This window comes from Chiloscyllium plagiosum, chromosome 27 (assembly GCF_004010195.1).
Source record: "Chiloscyllium plagiosum isolate BGI_BamShark_2017 chromosome 27, ASM401019v2, whole genome shotgun sequence".
Lineage (NCBI taxonomy): Eukaryota > Metazoa > Chordata > Chondrichthyes > Orectolobiformes > Hemiscylliidae > Chiloscyllium > Chiloscyllium plagiosum.
In genome coordinates this window covers 46,254,459-46,279,935 of record NC_057736.1, presented here as the reverse complement: position 1 = coordinate 46,279,935, position 25,477 = coordinate 46,254,459, and the positions used below count along the sequence as shown (strand labels likewise).

Genomic DNA, 25,477 nt, shown 5'->3' with positions numbered 1-25,477 from the left:
AATCCATTTGAATGTGAGTTTGGAAAGACAGTGGTCAAAGTGACTCCCTCAGTCAGGGGACAGTGTTGAGAAGAACCTGTGCGAGACCCGGGTCAGTGGAATAAAGGAGGGTTCAAATATTTGTTAAGCCAGTCTTTTAGAGCTGAGATGGTTCCTCTGGCTAGATATCAGTCTGAGATAGTCAGCCACTTCCAGCACGTTCAAGATGTGAAGGTCTGAAGTAAAAGCAGAAAGTACTGGAGAAACTCAGCAGGTCTGGCAGTGTCTGTGGAGAGAAAAATACATTCCCATTCTTATTCAGAACAGCAGGACTTTCCGCTTTTATTTCAGATCGCCAACATCCGTTAGTGCAGACGGTCGGTGGTTATTTCAGGGACAATCTGAGTTGATGGGAGCCTTTGGGACAGGAGTCACCTCAAAGGTGATTGCGGCCAAGTCAGGAGATGTGCATGGACCAGGGACCAGGATATTTCCAACTTCCACTGGCCGTACTGGATCCAGTTAAAATTATCCCGCCTCCACAATGCGCCGCCAACTCAATCTTTAAACCAGATGTGAGTTTGAACTCGCCATCGACCGTCAGCACATGCAGCCAGACTGGGAAAGCAAAGAAAGTTTGTGGACATTTTCTTTCCTTTTTTTTTCCTATGTTGTTGTCCATATTGTTGCGGAATCTATTTGAAAGGGAAGCGGGTGACATGCCTGCACGTCCCGGGACTGTATCATTCTGACCCGGGACCCCGGAGTCTGCAGCTCCTGTCTGGGCGAGTCTGAGTGTACTCACAAAGAGTGGGAGGGAGAGGGGGGTCGTGGTTCCTCCTCCCAGAGCCAAGTAATTAACAGGAGCCCCCCCCGGGAAGCTGAGACGGAATCAGTTCAGAGGGTGAATGAGAGAAGCAGGTCTGTCTGCCTGTGTGTAGGTTTTGAGGGGAGAGAAGTCCCAGACACATACCTTAAACCCACCCCACTAAATTCACGGGGAATTGGAGCCTGAAGCACTCTCACTTTTATTTCAAGGTAACCTTTGAAACAACTTTTCTTTGTATTTGTAAACTTGCCCGCTGATCGAATTGTCTTCGTGTTTTGCAATGAAGTCGGTAGTCTTTTTAGTTTTAAATGTTTTGTTTAGTTTTGAGTTTCGGCTTGCTCATTGTGGGAAGGTTTGTCAATCCAGTTGACTGAGTGTCTGTTGGTTTCTGCCTTTGTAAAAGGGAAAGGGCCCCGAGTCTCTCCCGGGGAACTGCACTGGGAGCGAGTCCCAGGAAAGTGGGATGTGATCATTGATAGAGACCAGGGCGGGGTGACAAGGTGATGGAATTTCTCTCAAAATCCCTTCTGGCGCGAGGGATTGAGGCTTTGGCGTGAACGGTATTGTCTGAATGAAGACATTTCATTTAAGAAAAGCTAATTGATGAAACCACAATCCATACTGACTCACCTCCGAACGATTCCCACCAAAATTGGCGACAAAGCGTAGGGATGTTTGTACAGCAATATCTGGAAGGATACTTACAAAGCACCCGGAATATATGTGCCAATATTTACATAGGACCCTAAACATATGTGTCAATAATTATACATGACTCCGGGAGTGTGTCAATATTTACAAAGCACCCGAGATGTATGTATCAATATATACACAGGAATGTGGGGTAATATTTACATTGGACCCTCGGTGTATGTCAATATTTACACAGGACCGGGGAGTGTATCAAACATGTAGGTAAGACTTCAAGAGTAAATCAAAATTTGCACAAAATACAAGAGTGTGTCAATATTTACAAAGGACCCTGGAGTGTATCAGTATTTATGCCAGACCCCAGGACCATGTGTCAATATTTATACAAGGCTGCATAGGTGTCAGTATTTGCACAGGACCCCGGATGTATGTCACAATTTACACAGAGTCCTGGCTGTGGGTCAGTACTTATCTTGGGCCTTGTGAGCGTGTGATTATTCAGGCAGGACCCTGTTGTGTGTCAATATTATACAGGGCACAGGGCTAAGCCATTACTTATATTGGGCCCTGGGAATGTGTCACCATTTAACTGGGTGCTGGGCCGGTAGAATGTGCAAAGAATGACATTGACAACCATAATAGGACTGTCAGTCGCTCTTGCAGTATGGTGCATTCAGGAGTGCTGTGGTGCATTCAGGAGTGCTGTGGTGCATTCAGGAGTGCTGGGTGCATTCAGGAGTGCTGTGGTGCATTCAGGAGTGCTGTGGTGCATTCAGGAGTGCTGTGGTGCTATATAGGGCCGTGTTCATTGCAGACAGGAAGAACATGCAAACTTGATGTGCCTGTTTCAACTCAACAGAATAGGTGAAAGCCATTCTCTGCTGCATTTCTCAGAACAATTAAATGATCAATCAGAGTCAACTTGCTTGGTTTAAAGTTTACATAAGTCTTGGCAGTTAACTGGATTAAAGTGGTGCTGGGGATGCTGCCTGAACTGCTGTGCTTTTCCAGCACCACTCTAATCCAGAATCTGGTTTCCAGCATCTGTAGTCATTGTTTTTACGTTGGCAGTTAACTGTCAGTTGACATTAACTGGTACATTCTGTACGACAACATCTCTATCAACTGAGTGTACATGCTAAGCCTTTCATATGGTATAGATGTCATTTTCCCCTTACTTTGGGTTTCCTTGAGAATTGAGCTGATGAATATAAGATGAAAAGTTTCAACAAATGGTGTCTATTTTCAGCAATACTGAAGATCTTCACTGCAGAACAAACAAATGGGAATTGAACTAGTAGCCGGATGGAAGCTATTCCAACATTTGTTGTCTCTGCCAGTGTGCTGTGTTCCTCTCTCCTTCTAATGCTTCATCTGGTTTTCCACTTCTGCCAAATTAGGTTTAACCCTTCCCTACAGTCCGAGTTAACTTTGCAACAAAGAAATTTATTGAGCCCTAAAGTATGTCGTGGTCCACCATGTTTCCTCCCCAGATGAGCCAGTGCTTGTGGACACAGGTGAACTGAAGAAACAGGGGCTGGAGTAGATCATGTGGCTCTTTGAGCTACCTCCACTATTCAGCAAAATCATGGCTGACCTCTACCTCAAATCCCAATAGCCCACAGTTACCAAAATACCAACTAAACTGTCTTAAATATACTCGTGATTGAGCTTCTACAGCTCTCTGGGGTAGGGACTACCAAAGGTTTTGTCAATTTCTGAATGGAGAAAACTTACTTCATCCCTGTCCTCAGTAGATGACAGTCTATTCTGATACTGTGATCCTGTGGGGTTTTTCAAATTCATGAAATATGAACATCCTTGGTTTAGGCCACCATTTATTGCTGAGCCCAGAGGGCAATTAATAGTTAACCATATTGCTGTATGTCTGGAGCCACTTGTAGCCCAGATAAAGGTGGCAGATTTCCTTTGACAATTGACAGTTGACATACGATAGTTTATTCCAGATTTTACTAGATTCAGATTTCACCATCTGGCAATGTGGGATTTGAACTCATATTCCTAGAACACAGTAGCATGGGGCTTTGGGATGACTAGTTCAGTAACATTACCAATGGTGGAAACATTTCTCAGCATATATCCTCTGAAGCCCCTCAGAAGTTTGATAAGTTTCAATTAAATCCCCTTTCACCCTTTACTACTCCAGGAAATATCAGCTCAGCCGATACTCTCTCCTAACAGGACAATCCCCTCATCCTAGAAGCAGCGTTGTCAACCTTTGTCACACTCACTTTAAGCAGGTAGAGCATTTGTGAGTTCAGGAGGCTAACTCTTCACACACTAGTGGCCTCATCAATGCCCTGTTTAATTATTTTCTTTAGGCATGATTAAACGCTCTCAGGCAGTGTATTTCAGGCCTTCATCACGCCCTGCATTACAAAGTGTCTTCCGCCCCTCTGATTCTATTGTTAAGCATCTTAGGTCTGTGTCTTGATCCCTTCCCCCAATGGAAACAATATGAAGACACATTATCTTCTTGAACATCAAACCTCACCCCAACCTGTCTTCTTGAAGGAGATGACTCCAACTGCTCCAATCTATCCTCAAAACTGAAGACCCGCATCCTGGGGATCATTCTTTCTGTACCACCTCTCCAAAGTCTCCATATCTTTCTTAAAGTACAGTACCTGGCATCAAATGCTGTACTCCCGATGAGGCTGAACTCATGTTTTGGTAAAGGTTTATCATAACTTAGCCTTGATGTCACATTGCCTGTCTTTGTTCTTCCGACCAAAATGAAGCCTTCACATTTCTCTGCATTAAATTTTGTTGATCACTTTTTGTAGAACATAGAACATTACAGCGCAGTACAGGCCCTTCAGCCCTCGATGTCGTTGCTGACCTGTGAAACCAATCTGAAGCCCGTCTAACCTACACTATTCCATCATCATCCATATGTTTATCCAATGACCATTTAAATGCCCTTAAATTGGCGGGTCTACTACTGTTACAGGCAGGGCATTCCACTCCCCTACTACTCTCTGAGGAAAGAACCTACCTCTGACATCTGTCCTATATCCATCACCCCTTAATTTATAGCTATGCCCCCTCATGCCAGCCATCACCATCCGAGGAAAAGGGCTCTCACTGTCCACCCTATCTAATCTTCTGATCATCTTGTATGTCTCTGTTAAGTCACCTCTTAACCTTCTTCTCTCTTACAAAAACAGCCCACTGAGTCCACACCAACCTCCAAAGAGCATTCCACCCATCTTCATCACTCCCCACCCTATACCTGTAACACCTGCATTCCCCATGGCCACTCCACCTAACCTACACATCCCTGAACACTCAGGAATTTAGCTTGGCCAATCCATCTACTTGCACATCTTTGGATTGTGGGAGTAAACAGGAACACCCAGAGGAAAACCATGCCAGCATGGGGAGAATGTGCAAACTCTACACAGTCACATGATGGGATAACCGAACCTGGATCCCTGGTGCTATGAGGCAGCATGCTAACCATTGAGCCATCAAAATATGGATCAAAAGTGCAGTGCATTTAATATTGACCCCTGAGCAATGCCACTATGTCACTTCATCTATTTCACTAACCATCACTTTGTGTTTCTTGTCGCTCAACCAACTTCATATCTGCTTTGGGGTCTGTTCTGGAATCTCAAGAATTCTGGAAGTTCATCTCCAATCCATCCATTGTCTCAGTAGCTATGGCTTTGAAAACACTGGGATGCAGGTGGTTAAGACTGGGTGATCCTTTTGAGAGAAGGAGATGATGGGATAATGTTTCCCCTTTTGTCCCAAGTGTCTAAAATAACCTGTGGTTCACAGGGAATGTTTTAAACATTAGCACAGGTTGCAATTTTTAATAATAAACACAGATCAGCATTTTGGGTTAGTTTTAGGGGAGGCAATTGCCAAGTGGTGTTACTGCTAGTCAGTTAATCCAGAAACCCAGATAATGTTCTGGGGACCTGGGTTCAAATGCAGCCATGGCAGAAATTTATTCAAATTCAATAAAAATCTGGAATTAAGAGTCTAATGTTGTGAAACCATTATCAATTGTCATTGAAATCCATCTAATTAACTCAGATTTATAAAATCATGAGGGGCATGGATAGGGTAAATAGACAAGATCTTTTCCCTGGGTTGGGGGAGTCCAGAATTAAAGGGCATAGGTTTAGGGTGAGAGGGGAAAGATTTGAAATGGACCCAAGGGGAAATGTTTTCATGCAAAGGGTGGTGCGTGCATGGAATGAACTGCCAGAAGAAGTGGTGGAGGCTGGTACAATTACATTTAAAGGCACCTGGATGGGTATATGAATAGGAAGGATTTAGACGGATATGGGCAAAGTGCTGGCAAATGGGACTAGATTAATTTAGGATATCTAGTCAGCATAGACAAGTTGAACTGAAGGGTCTGTTTCCATGCTATACATCTCTATGACTCTGTGTCTTTTTGGGAAGGAAACTACTATCTTTACCCAGTCTGGCCTACATGTGACTCCAGACCCAAAACAATATAGTTGATTCCTAACTGCCCTCTGGGCAATTAAAGATGGGCTAACCACCGATGCCCACATCCCATGTAGGAATTTTTAAAAATCAGAAGAAAATATCATGTATACTCAAATAATACCCCAAAATGTAAACATTCCAGAACATAGTATCTCTCACACACAGACTCATTCACACAACATATGCATATTCACACACTAACTCATGCACACATGCACTGACTTTCACACCCACACATACTAACAAGCACATGCAAATACATCGCCTCACACACAGACTTAAACACATACAGTCACACACGCTCTCATGAGCACATGGATACTCATGTAGACCCTTTCACACACAGTACAATTGGCTTCCAGAGTTTTTAGCAGAAGTATCAGATGTAAATTGTTCGTCTGAATGTTTCAATCCTTTAACAAGTATGTTGCAGGCCTGGATAGGTTTGCTCTTGTCGTTCTACAGAGATGAATGTAAGTTGGAAGTCTTGGAATTTCCTCTCAAATTAATGACTGACAGATTGAGTTTTACTGGAGAAGGTTAATGAGTCCTTCTTACACTGACAGATTGACGGATTTCTTGCAGGATTCGGTTCTAATGGCTGGAGGAAAGACCCATTTTGACCTGCTAACTTGTAGACTGACTGTTTCCCCCCACCCCGCCAATATTGCCCACTTTCTTGGGGGAATGAGATTTGTTATCTCTGATCAGTTTCATGAAGATGGCTGACACTGCTCTTGTCCAGCCAGACTGATTTAAAGTTTGAAGATGTTGTCACACATTGGAGAGGGGCTGGTGGCCGTTCATACTGTCTAATGAATGACTGGTGTCAGACACTGTGTTTTGTTAAGTACTGAGCTCTGAGTTAGTGGGTTCGGAAACCCACCCATTTTGAGTTTTGGATATGTAGACCAACAGAAGATTCAAAATCCACAGACAGGTTTTGCTTGATGTGTCCATTCAATGGGGCACCCAACACAAGATCAAACAGTTAGGAACCCTTTGGAAGATTGAGATAATTTGTCATTCAGAATTCACATTACCCTTTAAAACTGTATTGGCAGCTATCTAATATCCACTTTAAAGGAGGCATCAGTTCCAGAAAATTCAACACAGATTACAGTCCAGATTTAAAGTTATGACTATGACATAGATGATTTGGCACCATTTATTCCCATTAATGTTTCCACTAACATTTCTTTATTGATTCTGATTTGTTCAAGTTCCTCATTCTTACTGAGCCTTGCTTCGATATTATTGCTGGGATGTTTCTGTCTGTTTCTTGAAGACAAATACTAAGCTGGATTTTCAGATATTGGCAGCACTTGGTGTATGGTGGTGATTTAAAAACCATGGTCTGGTAGCATGTCCTTTGGATGCCAGTGCCTCTGGGATAGGTCCCCATTTTCAGATTGAGTGTGGAGAGAGGGAATGGGAACCTATTCACTTTTAATGAAATAATCATTAAACCCTTTGTTACTGAGTTTGGGAGATTTGGATGAAATAGAAGAGCCTGGCATACATGAGCCCCCACTGTCGGGTACATTACAGGAAGATCAGCTCGTTTATTTTTATTTGTTGAAAACAGTCATTTTATAGGACAAAACCATAGAATCCCTACAGTGTGGAAGCAGTCTATTTGTCCTATTGAATCTACAACGACCCTCCGAAGAGCATCCCACCCAAACCCACACCTGATAACCCAACATTTTCCATGGCCAATCCGCCTAACCTGCACATCTTTGGACTGTAGAAGGAAAGCAGAGCACCCATTGAAACGCACGCAGATACAGGAAGAAAGTGCAAATTCCACACATACAGTCAACCAAGGGTAGAATTGAACCTGGGTGCCTGGTGCTGTGAGGCAGCAGTACTAACCACTGAGTCACTGTGTTGCCTCAACAGTTTGGGCCAAGTGCAGTGCAGTGTTTAGTTTACCTATATGGCCACTATAGTCTCTATTAATACTATGGGCAGATTGAGGAGCTGTCCTTGGCCACTATAGTCTCTATTAATGATATGGGCAGATTGAGGAGCTGTCCTTGGCCACTATAGTGTCTATTAATGATATGGGCAGATTGAGGAGCTGTCCTTGGTCACTATGGTGTCTATTAATGATATGGACAGATTGAGGAGCTGTCCTTGGCCTCTGTAGTCTCTATTAATGATATGGGCCAAGTCCTTGGCCTCTGTAGTCTCTATTAATGATATGGGCCAATTGAGGAGCTGTCCTTGGTCACTATAGTGTCTATTAATGATATGGGCGGATTGAGGATCAGTCCTTGGCCACTATAGTGTCTATTAATGATATGGGCGGATTGAGGAGCTGTCCTTGGCCACTATAGTGTCTATTAATGATATGGGTGGATTGAGGAGCTGTCCTTGGCCACTGTAGTCTCTATTAATGATATGGGTGGATTGAGGAGCTGTCCTTGGCCACTGTAGTCTCTATTAATGATATGGGCGGATTGAGGAGCTGTCCTTGGCCACTGTAGTTTCTATTAATGATATGGGCAGATTGAGGAGCTGTCCTTGGCCACTATAGTGTCTATTAATGATATGGGCAGATTGAGATGTCCTTAGCCACTATAGTGTCTATTAATGATATGGACAGATTGAGCTGTCCTTAGCCACTATAGTGTCTATTATTAATATGGGTGGATTGAGGAGCTTTCCTCGGCCAGGTTTGTGTCAACTTTTGCTACTGATGCCAGTCAACCAGCTGTTGCCTTCTGGAGATGGTTGGCACCAACAATTAGGCACCAAGCTCACCCCCAATGCAGTTGGAGCACAGGAGTGGATCCCTGACTTGGAAATAATCGGGCTGTCTGGTTTCTGACTCCACACTGAACGTCTGTCACTGAGTATTGTTTAATGCTCCTTAATCTCACTATAATTCCACTATCTCTGCATCTAATGCTCCCACATTTACTTTCACTAAACTCCTATTTATGTATCTATTATAAAATTTGAAATCTGACTTTATATTTCTTGCAAGTTTGCAGTTGTAATCTGTTTTCTCTTTTCTTATCAATTCCTTGTTCTTCCTTTGAAGAATTTTAGCATCATCTCAGTTCTCGGGTTTACTGTTCCTTGTAGCAGAACGCACATCCCTACGGACTGTTTATTGTTGCTGGAGATTTCAACCATGTGCATCTCAAGATTGTGCTCCCTAAATCCCATCAGCATGTGGACTTTGCAACGAGAGGGGAGAACATGCTGGATCTGATTTACACAAACATCCCCAATGCGTACAGGGCAGAGCCCCTGCCCCACCTCGTCTCCTCAGACCACATCTCTGTTATGCTAATCCCAGCATACACACTGCTCATCAGACATGTCAAACCGGTTCAGAAGCAGGTGAAAACCCGGCCGACTGTTTTGAGTGCGCTGGCTGGCATGTGTTCAGGGAGGTGGAAACAGTGGTGCCGCCATAAACTCAGAGGAGTACACAGCATCGGTGATTTGCAGCATTAGCAAGTGTATTGACAACGTCACTGTGTCCACGACCATCTCTTCTCACCCCGACCAGAAGCCGTGGATGACCGCAAAGGCGTGTGCGCTGCTGAGGCCCCGTGATTCCGCCTTCAGAGCAGATCACATGGTGGCCCTAACAACAGCCAGGGCCAACCTGACCCAGGCCATCAAATAGGCAAAGCATGCACACGCACAGAGAATACACAGGACAGCGGTGATACACAGAGCATGTGGAAGGGCATCGAGGCCATCACCGGAATCGTCTGCTTGTGCTGGGGATGTCTCTCTCCCGGATGAGTTGAACAAGTTTTATGCAAAGTTTGAGGCACAAAATGACATGGCAGTGAGGAAGTCCTCCCCCTCCCAATGACCAGATACTGTGTCTTACCATGGCCGATGTGAGCAACACCCTACGCAGAATCAATCCACATAAGGCTGCAGGGCCAGGTAAGTCCTCAGAGTGCTCAGAGGATACCCTGACGTACTGGCAGATGTTCTCATGGACATCTTCCTGAGCTGCACCATCGTTCCAATTTGCTTCAAGGCCAATACCATAGTCCCTGTGCTGAAGATGTCTTCAGCAACCTGTCTGAATGACAACGCCCCATTGCACTAACACCCATCATCATGAAGTGTTTCGAGAGGTTCGTGATGAGGCATATTAAGACTCTGCTGCCCCCTTCACTGGACACCTTGCAGTTCATATATAAACCCAACTGCTCTACAGGTGATGCCATTTCTACCACTCTCCATCTGGCCCTCACTCACCTGGAGAAGAAGGACACCTACAACAGATTACTGTTCATAGGCTTCAGATCTGCATTTAACACTAGCATTCCTCAGCACCTGAAGCTGAGTCTGCTGGGCCTAAATACCTCCCTTTGTAACTGGATCCTGGACTTGCTGACTGGGAGACCTCAGTCAGTCCGAATTGGGACAGCATCATACTGAGCACGGGCACCCCCCACAGGGCTGTGTGCTCAGTCCACTGCTGTTCACCTGCTGACACACGACTATGCAGTGGGGCACAGCTTGAATCACATCATCAAGTTCACTGATGATACGACTGCAGTGAGTCTCATCAGCACGAATGATGAGTCAGCGTACAGAGGCTAACGGACTGGTGCAGAGCCAACAATCTGTCTCTGAACATGGACAAGATGAAAGAGATGGTTGTTGACTTCAGGAGGGCACGGAGCAATCACTCTCCGCTGGACATCGACAGCTCCCCCGGGGAGATCATGAAAAGCACCAAATTTCTTGGTGTACACCTGGCAGCGAATCTCACCTTGACCTTCAAGACCAGCTCCATGGCCAAGAAAGCCCAGCAGCGTTTCTACTTTCTGCATAGATTGAGGAAAGCCCACCCTCAACCATATTCTCCAGAGGGTTCATTGAGAGTACCCTGAGCTGCTGCATTGGTGCCTAGTTTGGGATTTGCACTGTCTTGATCGTAAGACCCTACAACGGACAGTGAGGACAACTGAAAGGATCATCGGGGTCTCTCTTCACTCCATTATAGCCATTTACACCACATGCTGCATCCGAAAGGCTAAGAGCATTGTGGAAGACCCCAAACACCCCTCACTCAAACTCCTCTCCCTCCTGCCATCTGGCAGGAGATACCGGAGCATTCATTCTCTCACAGCCTGACTGTGCAACAATTTCTTCTCCCCAGCCATCAGGCTCCTTAACACAGTATGATCGGACTCTTTCCTGTCTGAAATTCTTTGCACAACTTTGTATTGCTGTGAGAAACATTTCAATTATTTATCATTCTTCTATTACACTGTAACTTGTGTGTTTTTCACTTCTTATGCACTTTATGCTGTGTACTATTGTGCTGTCCATGTAGCACCCTCGGTCATTTTTACTGTTTCCGTTGTGTATGGTAAAAATGACAAATGAAAGCTAATCTCCTCTGCTATACTATAAGGTTCACACTCGATCTAAGGTTTTTGAGATTTTTGTGTCCTCAAGGAATGTACATTTGCATCAAATTGTGTTCTAATATTTGAAATACTGGTTATTGATTATCTATTGTCAAAACTCATCATGTATTTTCCCAATCTATCTGAGCCAACCTGCCCCGCGTAGTTACATAGTTTTGCTGGTTTAGATTTGAGATTCACACACACACATGAATTAGGAGCAAAAATAGGCTGTTCCTCGAAGGGAAATGAGGAAACTGGTGAAGTCCACATTGATACCATGGGGGTGAAGGATCCAGAGGCAGAAGATGAGGCGTTCTTCCTCCAGGCGTCGGGTGATAAGGGAGTGGCGATGGAGGAGGCCCAGGACTTGCATGTTCTCGGCAGAGTGGGAGGGGGAGTTGAAGTGTTCAGCCACGGGCTGGTGCAGTTGATTGGTACGGGTGTCCCAGAGATGTTCTCTGAAGCAGTCTGCGGGTTGGACGGAGGTGAGGGGGAAAGTGTGGGCGCAAGTTTTGCAATTCCACATTTCCACAATTCCTGTCCTGCCACCGCAGGAATTCAAAACCTGCGCCCACACCTCCACCCCCCTCACCTCCATTCAATGCCCCAAAGGAGTCTTCCACATCTGTCAAAGTTTCACCTGCAGCTCCACACGTCACTTCCTGTATCTGTTGCTCCTGACGCTTTCTCCTCTACACTGGGGAGATGGGACACCTACTCGCAGAGCGCTTCAGAGAAGATCTCTGGGACACACGTGCCTGGAGGAAGAACACCTCATCTTCCGACTCAGGATCCTTCAACCTCATGACGTCAATGTGGACTTCACCATTTCCTCATTTCCCTTCCCCTACCTTACCCCAGTTCCAACCTTCCAGCTCAGCACCATCCTCATGACCTGTCACTCTAATCTTGACTCTGTTCCTCGATCCTGGTATACCCTTCAAGAAGATCATGGCTGAGATATTTGCATTTCAATTTCTACATTCCCAATAAATTTACATTCTTGTCAGGCATCTCTCCCTTAAAATGATTAATGTTTCCACCTCCACTGCCTTCTGAGGCAGAGAGAGCCAAAATCATACAACCCTCTGAGAGCAAATAATTTCCTTCATCTCTGTCCTAAAGGGGAAAAACTAGTTTTAATCAGTGCCCCCTCATTCTGAACTGACCCACGGGAGGAAACATCTTTTCCACATCCACCTTGTCAAGACCAACCAGCATCTTATATCCTTTAATTAAATCACCCCTCACTCTTCGAAGCCCCAGTGGAAACCAACCCAGTCAGTCCAATCTTTTCTCATAAGATAATCCACGCATTCCAGGTATCAACTGAGTAAACTTCCTCTAAGCCACCTCTAATACATTTCCATCCTTCCAGAAATAACGAGACCAAAACTGCATAAAATACAGTGTTCAAAATGTGGTCCCACCAATGCTGCATATAACTAAAGTATAAAGTTTTATTTTCATGTTCAATTCCACCCATACTAAAAGATAGCATTCCATTTGCCTTCTTAGTTCCTTGCTGTACCTACATACCAACAAAACCCCGAGGTCCCTCCACACCTTGGGATTCTGCAGGTGTTGTGTGTGTTGAAGTTGTACTCTGCGTTCAGACTCTAGTGTCAGACTGAACTAAATCACATCCAGATTCAAGGTTAAATCTTGGTCACCCAACCCTAGAGGCCCATTTACACAAGCTCATTAATTAACTCTTTGCCATTGCCCAATAATGGATCCAAAATAGTGTGGTCTCCACTTGGCTCATCGAATCGAAGAAAGTTTACAGTGTGAAAAGAGACCATTCAACCTGTCAAGTCTGTGCATGCTCTCTACAAGATCAGTTCAGCTGCTTCCACTCAGCTATCTTTTCCCATAGTCCTGCAGCCATACCCCCTTCAGGAGCTTCTCTCCCTCCATTGCCCACAATTGAATTATGTTCTCAGGCCGTGCATTCCAGGCCCTCACCACTAGCCACATTAAAGCCATGTTGACTTTGATTCATTTGTCAACCAGCTTAAAAAAAACAGTTCCTCAGGTTATCAGCCCTTCTGCCGATGGGAATTGTTTCTCCCTATTTAATCTGTTGAAACCTCTCATGATTTTAAACACTTTAACAAAACTCTTCTCAACTGCCTCATCTCGAAGTAAAACAGGCCCTGTTTCTCCCAACTGACCTTGTAACTAAAGTCTCTCATTCCTCGAGCCACCCAAATGAATCTTTTCTCCTCTATCTCTCTGAAACCTTCACATTATAGGCGAAAGTGAGTACTGCAGATGCTGGAGATTAGAGTCAAGAGTATGGTACTGGAAAAGTACAGCAGGCCAGGCAACATCCTGATGCTGCCTGACTTGCTGTGCTTTTCCAGCACCACACTCTTGACTCTAACCTTCACATTATTCCTACTGTGTGCTGTCTATAACTCAGCACAGCATTTGAGTCTAGCCTCTGCTTTATAGAAGTTCATTATAACAGCCTTGTTTTTGCATTATTTATCAAGCTCAGGATTCCATACACCTTCCTAACCGCTTTTTCAACCTCTGCTGCTATCTTTAATCATTTGTGTACTTGAATCTCCAGGTCTCTTTATTCCTCAAAATACTGCTGTGTGAAATTGTTCCCTGGACTCCCTCTAATTTGATTTGCCCAGTTTGCATGAGGAATAAAGTCCCCCATGATTACAGTATTTTCATTTGTATTGACACCTCATATTTCCTGATTTATGCTCTGTTCTATATTACAAACACTGATTGGAGGCTCATGAATTACTTCCACCAATGCTTTCTGCAGTTGATTGTTTCGTAACTCCAACCAAGCTGATTATATTTCTGATTTTCTAAGCTAAGAATCCTTCTCTTTACCGCGGGTACCTGGAAGATGTTGCCAGCGGAGGTGACAGAGGCATGCACAATAACTTCATTTACGATGTATCTAGACAAATACATGAATGGGCAGGGAGCAGAGGGATATAGATCATAGAGTCATAGAGATATACAGCACAGAAACAGACCCTTTGGTCCAACTCATCCATACCAACCAGATATCCCAACCTATTCTAATTCCATTTGCCAGCACTGGGCCCATATCCCTCTAAAGCCCTCCTATTCATATACCCACCCAGATGCCTTTTAAATGTTGCAATTGTACCAGCCTCCACCACTTCCTCTGCATGAAAAAGTTGCCCCTTTAGGTCCCTTTTATATCTTTCCCCTCTCACCTTAAATCTATGCACTCAAGTTCTGGTCTCCCGCACGCGAGGGAGAAGACATTGTCTACTTGTCCTATTCATGCCCCTGATGATTTTATAAACCTTCATAAGGTCACCCCTCAGCCTCCGATGCTCCCAGGAGAACAGTCCTAACCTATTCAGCCCTCCCTCTAGCTCAAATCCTCCAACCTTGGCAACATCCTTGTAAATCGTTTCTGAACCCTTTCATGTTTTTCAGCATTCTTCCGATAGGAAGGAGACCAGAATTGCGTGCAATATTCCAAACGTAGCCTAACCAATGTCCTGTACAGCCACAACATGACCTCCCAACTCCTATACTCAGTGCTCTGACCAATAAATGAAAGCATACCAAACGCCTTCTTCACTATCCTATCTACCTACGACTCCACTTTCAAGGAGCTATAAACCTACACTCCAAGGTCTCTTTGTTCAGCAACACTCCCCAGGACCTTACCATTAAGCGTATAAGTCCTGCTAAGATTTGCTTTCCCAAGATGCAGCACCTCACATTTATCCAAATTAAACTCCATCTGTCATTCCTCAGTTTATTGACTCATTTGATCAAGATCCTGTTGTAATCTGAGGTAACCTTCTTCACTGTCCACTACATCTCAAATTTTGGTGTCATCTGCAAACATACTAACCATATCTAGTACGTTCACATCCAAACCATTTATATAAATTATGTAAAGTAGAGGACCCAGCACTGATCCTTGTGGCACTCCAGTCTGAAAAACAACCCTCCACCACCACCCTCTGTCTTCTACCCTTGAACCAGTTCTGTATCCAAATGGCAAGTTCTCCATGTATTCCATGAGATCTAACCTTGCTAACCAGTCTCCCATGGGGAACCTTTTCGAATGCCTTACTGAAGTCCACATAGATCACGTCCATCAGTCTGCCCTCATCAATCCTTTGTTACTTTTTCAAAAACCCAATCAAGTTTGTGGGACATGATTTCCCACGCACAAAGCCATCTTTACTATCCCCAATCAGTCCTTGCCTTTCCAAATGTGTGTAAATCCTCTCCCTCAGGATTCCCTCCAACAACTTGCCCACCACCGACATCAGGCTCACTGGTCTACAGTTCCCTGGCTTGTCCTTACCACCTTTCTTAAATAATGGTACCATGTTAGCCAACCTCCAGTCTTGTGGCACCTGACGTGTGACTCTGGATGACACAAATATCTTACCTAGCGTTCCAAAGAATTCTAGGGTACACCTGATCAGGTCCTGGGGATTTATCCACCTTTATGCATTTCAAGACATCCAGCACTTCCTAGATTCTTATAAAATAGGCAACAGGTTTAGATAGAGGATCTGGATTGGCACAGGCTTGGTGGGCCGAAGGGCCTGTTCCTGTGCTATAATTTTCTTTGTTCTTTATTCTTTGTTCAGTAATCACTTCCTTTACAATCAACCAGCCCTAAATCTTTTTCTATTTTATCTATCTCTGCTAAAAGTCAAGTACCTGAAATATTTAGTTCTGAACTTGGGTCACTTTGCATGCACCTCTCTGGAATGACTGTTTTATCATTGAATCTACAGGACAGACACAGTCTGTTCAGCTAGATTATCCTGGTGTTTATAGGCTGTTACAATCCTCATGGGAATAGAGTGCTCTACAAATCAAGTTGCACTATCCTACAAGTCATCAAAATGTAAGGATAATTTGTTTAACCCACCATAATGATGAATGTCTCGCTGTGACCATGATTGAAGATAAAATAAATTCACACCAGGTTTCACTAATAGAGAAGAAAATAAAATCTGATTTATTCTATAGAAATTGATCCTTTAACAAATGGCAAAAGTGTATCATTAATTACTAACATACAAACTCATACCAGCCCCTTTCAAATCCAAACATACCCGCATACATTCACAATAGGACAGACAGTTTTACAGGAATAGTGTGAGGAGACAAAATCAGCAAAAGCGAACAAGTTAAAAATCAAGAGTCTAAACCACGAAGGGATGGAATGAGGTGATTTCGCTCAGTTGCTTTTTTTGGTCTTTGTTGATGACATCACATTGTTGAAAATGTGTTGCTGGAAAAGCGCAGCAGGTCAGGCAGCATCCAGGGAACAGGAGAATCGACATTTTGGGCATGAGCCCTTCTTCAGGAATCGGGGCTGAAGAAGGGCTCATGCCTGAAACGTCGATTCTCCTGCTCCTTGGATGCTGCCTGACCTGCTGCGCTTTTCCAGCAACACATTTTCAGCTCTGATCTCCAGCATCTGCAGCCCTCACTTTCTCCTAGAAAACATCACATTGTTGTCAACCACAGCTCTTCTGAATTTTGTAGCTACTCAACTGCACCCTTGTTTTAACTTGAGTTAGAAACTTTTCTGTTTGCAGAGTCTTTAGGTATTTTGCTTTTCCACTTGCTGAGGGTGAAAGAGAAGGATCGAACCTTGAGTTCAGACAGTTTGAGATGCAACTGCTCCTTTTGCTGTACTTAAAAACCAATCCAAAAGCCATTGCCAGGTACTTTTTTTCACCTCAAAAGCATGTGGTGCCAGTTTGGCTCACACAAATATCAAATCCAGATTGTCCATAAATTACCTGCTCTTATCTAAACAAAGATTGAACACCACACACTATCGATTTTGCCTTGAATCTTAAGAGAAAAACAACTGGTTCCTTCTCTGCAGCAGAGTAGTCTAAACCTCCATTGTCCAGCTGGTATTTCAAATAACATGAATATCATTCTATAGCACCACTTTAGCCTCCTCCCACCTTTTCTTGCCTAAATCTTTCATCATTACTATCAGCTCACTTCTCCCATATATGGTTGTGTGGTTCTCCCTAAAATGCATCCATCCTGTTTGCTTCAACTACTCCATGTGAGTTGCACATTCTCACCACTCTTTGGGGATAGAACTTTCGACGGAATTCCATGTTGGATATCTCTGGTGACTGCCTTATACTGATGGTCTCCAGTTGTGCTCTTCCCTACAAATGGAAATGTTCTTGCTATATCCACTTGACCCAAACTTTCCATGACCTCTACTGGATCCTCCCACGGCTTTCATTTGTCAAGAGAAAAGAGCCATGGTCTGTCAATCCTCTCCTGATTTACTTACTCATACATTTCTGTTATCATCCTTGTAAATCTGGGATTTCCTCTGGTGCCTCTATCTGCTGCTTACACTGTGGTGACCAGAACTGCAAATAGTTCCAAAGTGAAGTCTAACTAAGGCTCAATACAGATTTAATAAAGCTTCCCTACTTTTCAAATGTATCACTCAATTTTTACAGTTTGATGTATTTTTACTCTTTGATCCTCTTCCCTACCTAGACTTGGACTTTCCAAGTGATAAGTGACACTCAGTCTTACAACCAAAGTGACACTCTTAAGTGTTACTCCCTCATATTTAATTGTGTGGAACTTCATTTGCTAATTATTTGCTGACGCTGTCTATGTATGAGTGTCTTCTTGTAATTTGTTGTAGTCCTCTTCAGTATTGACTGACCTCCACCTCCATGTTTCATGTCATCCACTAATTTCAAAATTATGTTTCTCATTCCAAAGTCTGAATCATTCGAGTAAATTGTGACCAGCAGTGATCCCATCACTGGTTCTTATGGAACACAACTTTACAACTTCTGACCCTTCACTCCCACTCTTTGTTTTCTGTTCTGAAGTCAGTGAGTAATCCAAGCAGACTTTACCTTCTGATTCCAAATTCTCTGACCTTATTCATTAATCTGTTTTGGAACATCTTACTGAAGGATTTTTGAAAAACCAGGTGAATTACAAATGCTGCATTAATGTTGTCTATTCTGTCTGTTATATTCTCAAAGAAATGTTGATCAAGAAAGACTTTTCCTTTTGTAATCTGTTCTCTCCTGCAGAGAGTATTCCATTGTTTAGCTCCCACTGACATTAAGCTGATTGACTGGTCTGTACTTCCCTGGACATGTCACCCTTCCAAAAATAGGAATTGCACCAAAGAGTTTTCCAATGAATTATTAAATTTATGTAGCATCAGCTACATCAGCCTAACCACTTACGTTATACAAAAAAATTCTGGATGAGAAAACATGTCTCTTTGTATCTTGTAACAGTTTGAAAGCTATGGCAGTGAAGTTTGAGATGAACTTCAAAGCTGGGGCTGAAAAGGCAGAGGTTGACTAAGCATTGGCTCAGAACTTAAACCTTGAGAAGGGAAAGGAGAGTGCTAAAATTGAGTAAGTTAGTAATAATTCAACTGCAAATGAAATACCTTGAATTGGAGTCAAATTAGAAAAAAATTTTTTGATTTGAAACAGAAAAGGAGAACAAAAGGGACTAAAGAGAAGTACAAAAATTAAGTTGAAATTCCAAACATGGAGAGAAAGGGAGAACATTGACTTCCAAAAGGAAGAAAAAGTAAAAGAAATGCAGGCAGAAAAGAAAGTTATGAAGAGAACAGGAAAAAAATTTAGACTACGCAAACAGTGGGAAGTGGTAAAGCTCTACGATGAATCAGGATTAACTCCGGGTTTTCATTTAGCGAGGAGTATTTGCTTAGTTCCTCAGTTCAATCATTTAAAAAATTGCCACACCACTGCAGTGTTTGAAAGAAAGCTGAATGTATTATTGCAGATATGTTTGTCGAGACTTCTTTGGGGACATTGACATCTCTTTAAAATGAACAATCGGGTGACTGTAATATGGTAAAAGCTGCTACCCACAATTCCTATGAGTTTGTGCCAGAGGCTTACGACAAAAATGTTGAAATTTAAAACAGAAACAACAGCCAGACATTTATGCAATTATGCAAGGGAAAATGTAATTAGAGTCATAGAGATGTACAGCATGGAAACAGACCCTTTGGTCCAACCCGTCCATGCCGACCAGATATCCCAACTCGATCTAGTCCCACCTGCCAGCACCCGGCCCATATCCCTCCAAATTCATACAAAACATCCAAATGCCTTTTAAATGCAATTGTACCAGCCTCCACCACCTCCTCTGGCAGCTCATTCCATATATTACCACCCTCTGCGTGAAAATGTTGCCCCTTAGGTCTCTTTTATATCTTTCCCTTCTCACCCTAAACCTATGCCCTCTAGTTCTGGACTCCCCGACCCCAGGGAAAAGACTTTGTCTATTTATCCTATCCATGCATCTCATAATTTTGTAAACCTCTGTAAGTTCACCCTTCAGCCTCCAATTCTCAAGGGAAAACAGCCCCATTCTTCACTATCCTATCTACCTGTGACTCCACTTTCAAGGAGCTATGAACCTGCACTCCAAGGTCTCTTTGTTCAGCAACACTCTCTAGGACCTTACCATTAAGTGTTTGTAAGTCCTGCTAAGATTTGCTTTCCCAAAATGCAGCAGCTCGCATTTATCTGAATTAAACTCCACCTGTCACTTCTCGGCCCATTGGCCCATCTGGTCAAGATCCTGTTGTATTCTGAGGTAGCGTGTGTTTGATTGGTGATATACATTCACAAAGATTGAATCGAAGTCAAAAGAGTCGATGTGACAGGAGCAATTTAAAGTTGGTGTCCACTAGGAAGGTCACACATGGAGGGTTGTAATGTCACAAAGACAAGTAGGAGCAGATGATGGAGTGTTATCTCACATGCATCTTATTAACAAGCCTGGTCTAACTCTGGTAAATATTAAACTAATCACCCTTCCCTGAAAAACCTCACTAAATCTCTTCCAGACCCTGATACCACCTGGACCTTGATACTAAACCCACTCCATCCATACATCATGGACCTAACCCCCCCCCTACCTCCCAACTACTGGATCTACATCAACCCTACCCTCGCACTCCACTTTTCCCTGCTTTGCCTCTCTTGGACCTGAGATTTCCATCCTTCTTGATTTTCCAAAAACATTCCATTCCAGGGTGCAAGATCCCTTCTGATCTTGCACCCTGGCACCGTACCCACCTGGTACACTATTTCCTGTCAGCCTACCCCAACCCATCTGGTATTCTGCTTACGTACAACCCTATTTCCGACTCACCTGGCACTGTACATACCTGGCAGCTCACTGACCTGGCACCCTAACCTCATGTTTACCGTTTGTACTTACCCATTCACAGGCGATTCAAAGTGTTAATGCTGGGTCTTTAAATCGTAGATTACGACAACCACTGTTCTGATAAATGGGGTGTGGTTTGCCTCTCCTTCACTATTGACCACCTGTCAGATTTAAAATGTGTCTCCACATGGTAGTCCTGATTGGAATCTCCTGCCAGAAATATGAAGCTCCCTCAATGTAAAAAAGACAGAGTGCAGCAACAATCTGGCAATCGCTGATCTGCGGAAAATCCAGCTCATTGTTTTTATTATGAAATGAAGACTTGTGATGGCTCAATGTTTTGTAGCATTTGTAACATTGCACTGTTCCATTGAGTAAAAGTTTACACAAACTGATGGGTTCTCCTACTTTCGCTACTAGGAACGTTCCTGATTAATAGTGAGGTCTAGGCTGGTGAGGCAGAGAGGTCAGTTCTAAATCTTAGTGATACAGGATGAATACAGTTACTGAATTGGCAGCAAATGGGAACTTGCTATCTCTCATTAGGGTAGTGCTGGGAAGCAAGCCCTGCTATTCCCAGAAACTTCATAAAAATAAAATAATTTATAAGAGTTGCACCAAATTCTCCAGTTTCCTGATTTTTTAACAACTGGTTTGACAGAAAGTACAGTCCAGGTTTCTGTTATTTATTACAAACAAGGAGGTTCCAGCTAACGGACCTGTCATCGTATAGCTGTAGCCCCTTATAAAGCTCACCTGTGCACACATGTGGGAATCAGTTTCGTTTGTTGGTTTATAGAGCAGTGTGATGCCAACCGTGTGGGTTCAGTTCCTATCACCGGTTTGAGGTTACCATGAAGGACTCTCCTTCTGAACCTGTTCCTTTGCCTGAGGTCTGGTGGCCCTCAGTTTAAATCACCACCAGTCTTTTCTCTCTAATAAGAAAGCAGCCCCTAAGGTCTGGTAAGACTGTGGCAACACAACAAATGCACACATGCTGACAGACAAGAAAATATTGGTGTTGTGGATAGAGGGAAAAGTGGAAGGCATTTCAATGGTCTCTACTCATAGGCTTTGCTGACAGGATCCTTTTGGCTTGTCAGGACTTGTTGCCCCTCGATCCTCCTTCTCTAGCTACTTTCACTGGCTTATTGGAGCTTACAAAGCCACAGCTTACAGCAACTGGTGAGGGAAAACAAACTACCTTTCTTCAGACTTTGGGTTTTTTTTATTGCAGAGAAGATGCCACCTCCCCTTCTAGGAGGCCAAAGGGTCTTGTTCACACCCACAAGCTGTTCAGCTACTGGACTGGCAATCACATAGATGTTGGCAGGCAGAAGGTCTTTATCATTGATATTTGTCCACCTTTCCAGAGGCCAATCAGCTACTTGTTGCTGGCCAAATCTCTCTGTACACACACCCGGGTGCTCATTTGTCTGCAATTAAACCTCTCCCATTGCCTGAACAATCAGCTGTGTAAACAGCACTTACAATGAGTGTCAGGTTACTTGTTTTTAAAAAGAGCAGCAATCCCTTCCACATTACTTGATTTTTGAAGCAGTCATTTTCTCATTTTAGTCCACAAGCAAATATACAAAGAAATTAATAGATACAGTATTCACAAATTTTCCTCCAGGCATGTTAAAGAAAAATGTATTGAAATGAGTACTGATGGAAATTGTTTCCCAATCCAATCCTTTGTATAGAATTAACTTAAAACCGAGCTTTATTTCCAGTCCTGGAATAAAAGAATTTATTCATAGTTTGCCTATTTTTGGAGTAGAATTTTTGAATAGGAAATTACTTGGCTGGGAGGAAGGTCCTGCTGTCTCCCGTGGTTTTGGAAAAACCTGTTGGGAACCTGAGGAAACTGAAATAGTACAAGAAAAACTAAGCGATTGAAAGGATTCCACAAGTTTCTGTAACTCTGCCACGGTAATTAATACTTTGATTAAATGTGAATCTGAAGAGTCAGAAACACAGATTGCTGATTTTAAAAGGTACATTGAAGTACCAGAAAGAAAAATAAGAGATAATTAAAGTTGGAGATGAATTAAAACTGATTGAATTAAAAATGCAAGAAAAGTAGACGTCAGGTGTGGTGAAGCAAATAGCAGCAGCATAGAATGTTTTGATGAATCAAATGAAAGAAATGCCTTGAAGGAGACTGGAATTGTTTTATCTAATACTGACACTGGAAAGATACGTGTTCAGAAAAAATATTAGAAGATTAATAAAGAGATAGTCCTTGTTAGGATAGAATTGGACAAATCTCAAACACAGTTAAAGGGCAAAAAGCACAACAATTAATTAGTTAAATAAAAAAAATGTGTATCAGGCTTCTGAACTGAATATTGTAGCACTAGCTGAAAGGACAGGTTTACTAACATCATTCTCCTGAAAGCAGTCACTAAGACCAACATTGAGACTGGGATCATATGAAACCAACTCCACTGGGCTATCACATCCTTAGGATGTCTGTGTCCCAACTGCCAAAGCAAATCGTTTTCGGCCAGTTTAAGGAAGGCACTCAAATGAGAGAAGGACAAAGGAACATTTCAAAGACCCTGGAAGGCTTGCCTGAAGAAATACAACATGGACATAGGAGACCCATAGGAGACCCTCATTCAAGAAAAACTGACTTGGAGGATGTTCCTGCATGAAAAGACACAATGTTTTGAGAACACCCTTCAGCAAAAGTAAGTATGGTAAAGGAACTAGAGACAGGAATGCCAACAATCTCAAGTCCATGGATGAATTCAGCCACCTGGAAACACCTGCCAAATGTACAGAGGGAGATATGGCTCTAGGATCAAGCTCATCAGCCACACAGGGACCCACAGAACCCATGACCAGTGACATGGAATTTCCTAGGTAGACAATCATATTCCTTAGCAAGTGATGACCAATGACACCAATTCAAATATTCTTAACAAAGTTCTTAAGGATTTCCCTTGACAGAAAAGCAAAGAACATTGATAGATGACCACGTTAAAACTGTATCACCAAGAAAAGAAAACTGAATTTATTTCACAGGATGTGACCAGCTTGAATTGATCAGCTTTGATTTCCCATTCTTAATTGTTTTTGAGAAGGTGGTGGTGAGCTGTCTTCTTAAATGCTACAGTTCTTATAATATAGATACACTCCCAGTGCTGTTAGAGAGAGAGTTCCAGGATTCCGAGCAGGTGACATTAAAGGAGCAACAAGAAAAAGGTTAATTCATAGAAAAGAACTTAAAGTCAAAAGTGACCCTGAATTTAAACAGAATGAGGTGAATTTACTTGTCAGACAGATCAATTCAGATTTGGGAGCGTGGTGCTGGAAAAACACAGCAGGTCAGGCAGCATCTGAGGAGCAGGAGAATCGATGTTTCAGGCAAGAGCCCTTCATCCGGAAGGGCTTTCTCCAGATCAATTCAGACGCTTAGCTAGCTGAAATATTTTTCAGATATGGACATTTAAAAAGCAAGCAAACCTAGAAGAAATGTTGATCAGAAATATTAACAGAGGGTTTCAAGGTCTACTTAAAATGGTAAAAGTCTGATCACAATTTAGTGTCTGGCTGAATCCACAGGGTAACATCATGGGATTGCTCTTCAAGTTACAACATTAAGTCACAAGTACTGAGAAGCTAGCTGGTTTTCCAGCATTCCGCAACATTGGTCCACAAAGTTAACCAGACAAACAATTTACAATACTTTTAGGCCCATTAAAAATCTGATTCCAAGGTCTCGCCTATGTGCACAATACAAACTTTTAGAAGTCACAAGAAGAATGCAAATCCACAGCAGAATCTTTTCACCAAGGATATGAAAAAGCAGCATGGTTCGATGGTTAGCATTGCTGCCTCACAGCACTAGGGACCTGGGTTTGATTCTAGCCTCAGGTGACAGTCTGTGTGGAGTTTGCACATTCTCCCTGTGTCTGCGTGGGTTTCCTCCGGGTGCTCTAATTTCCTTCCACAGTCCAAAGATGCGCAGATTAGTTGAATTGGTCATACTAAATTGTCCATAGTGTTCAGGGATGCGCGGGCTAGGGGTGAATGTAGAGTAATAGGGGAGGGGAATGGGTCTGGGTGGGTTACTCTTTGGAGGGTCGGTGTAGACTTGGGCCAACTGGCCTGTTTCTGCGTGGTGGGGATTTTAAAAAAAAAAGCCATGCAGTATACTTAAAATAGAGCTTTATTTTGAAGAAATTAAATCAATAAATTGTGAAGTAAACTCTCATTTGCCAGAGACTTGGGATTCTAAGAACTCGGGCAAGCTGGTTTATGTATGAGTTTCCATACCTGTTAGTTACCTGTTACTTTCTTCATGGCAATGCCTAAGATAATAAGAATCCACTTGAGAACCAATCAGCACCTTTTTTTTTTGTCTCGTGGTATAAATTAATATGACCAAGTGACATTTGACATTCTTGGGTTTGTACTGGTGGGTGCAAGACATAAATCCTCAGCACTAAGAATTTATTTTCACTTTTTCTTTTCTAGTGGCCTGTTCAATAATGTTAGATCTACATTTTTTGTGTTTAAGTAGATGTTCTATCTTGAAACACAGAAACATAGAAAATAGAAGCAGGAATACATCATATGATTTATATGGACTTCAGTAAGGCGTTCGACAAGGTTCCACATGGGAGACTGATTAGCAAGCTTAGATCTCACGGAACACAGGGAGAACTAGCCATTTGGATACAGAACTGGCTCAAAGGTAGAAGACAGAGGGTGGTGGTGGAGGGTTGTTTTTCAGACTGGAGGCCTGTGACCAGTGGAGTGCCACAAGGATCGGTGCTGGGTCCTCTACTTTTTGTCATTTACATAAATGATTTGGATGCGAGCATAAGAGGTACAGTTAGTAAGTTTGCAGATGACACCAAAATTGGAG

The 25,477-nt window shown here is 42.9% G+C and overlaps 1 protein-coding gene across 1 annotated transcript in view; it reads left to right on the top strand.

Moving 5' to 3' along the window:
* Positions 1 to 651: 651 nt before the first annotated feature.
* col16a1 (collagen, type XVI, alpha 1) overlaps positions 652 to 25,477 on the top strand; it is a 357,671-nt gene continuing 332,845 nt past the window's right edge. Inside the window, exon 1 of the mRNA XM_043717133.1 lies at positions 652 to 1,017. The gene's annotated coding sequence lies outside the window, so the exon portion shown is untranslated. The remainder of the gene's footprint in view (positions 1,018 to 25,477) is intronic.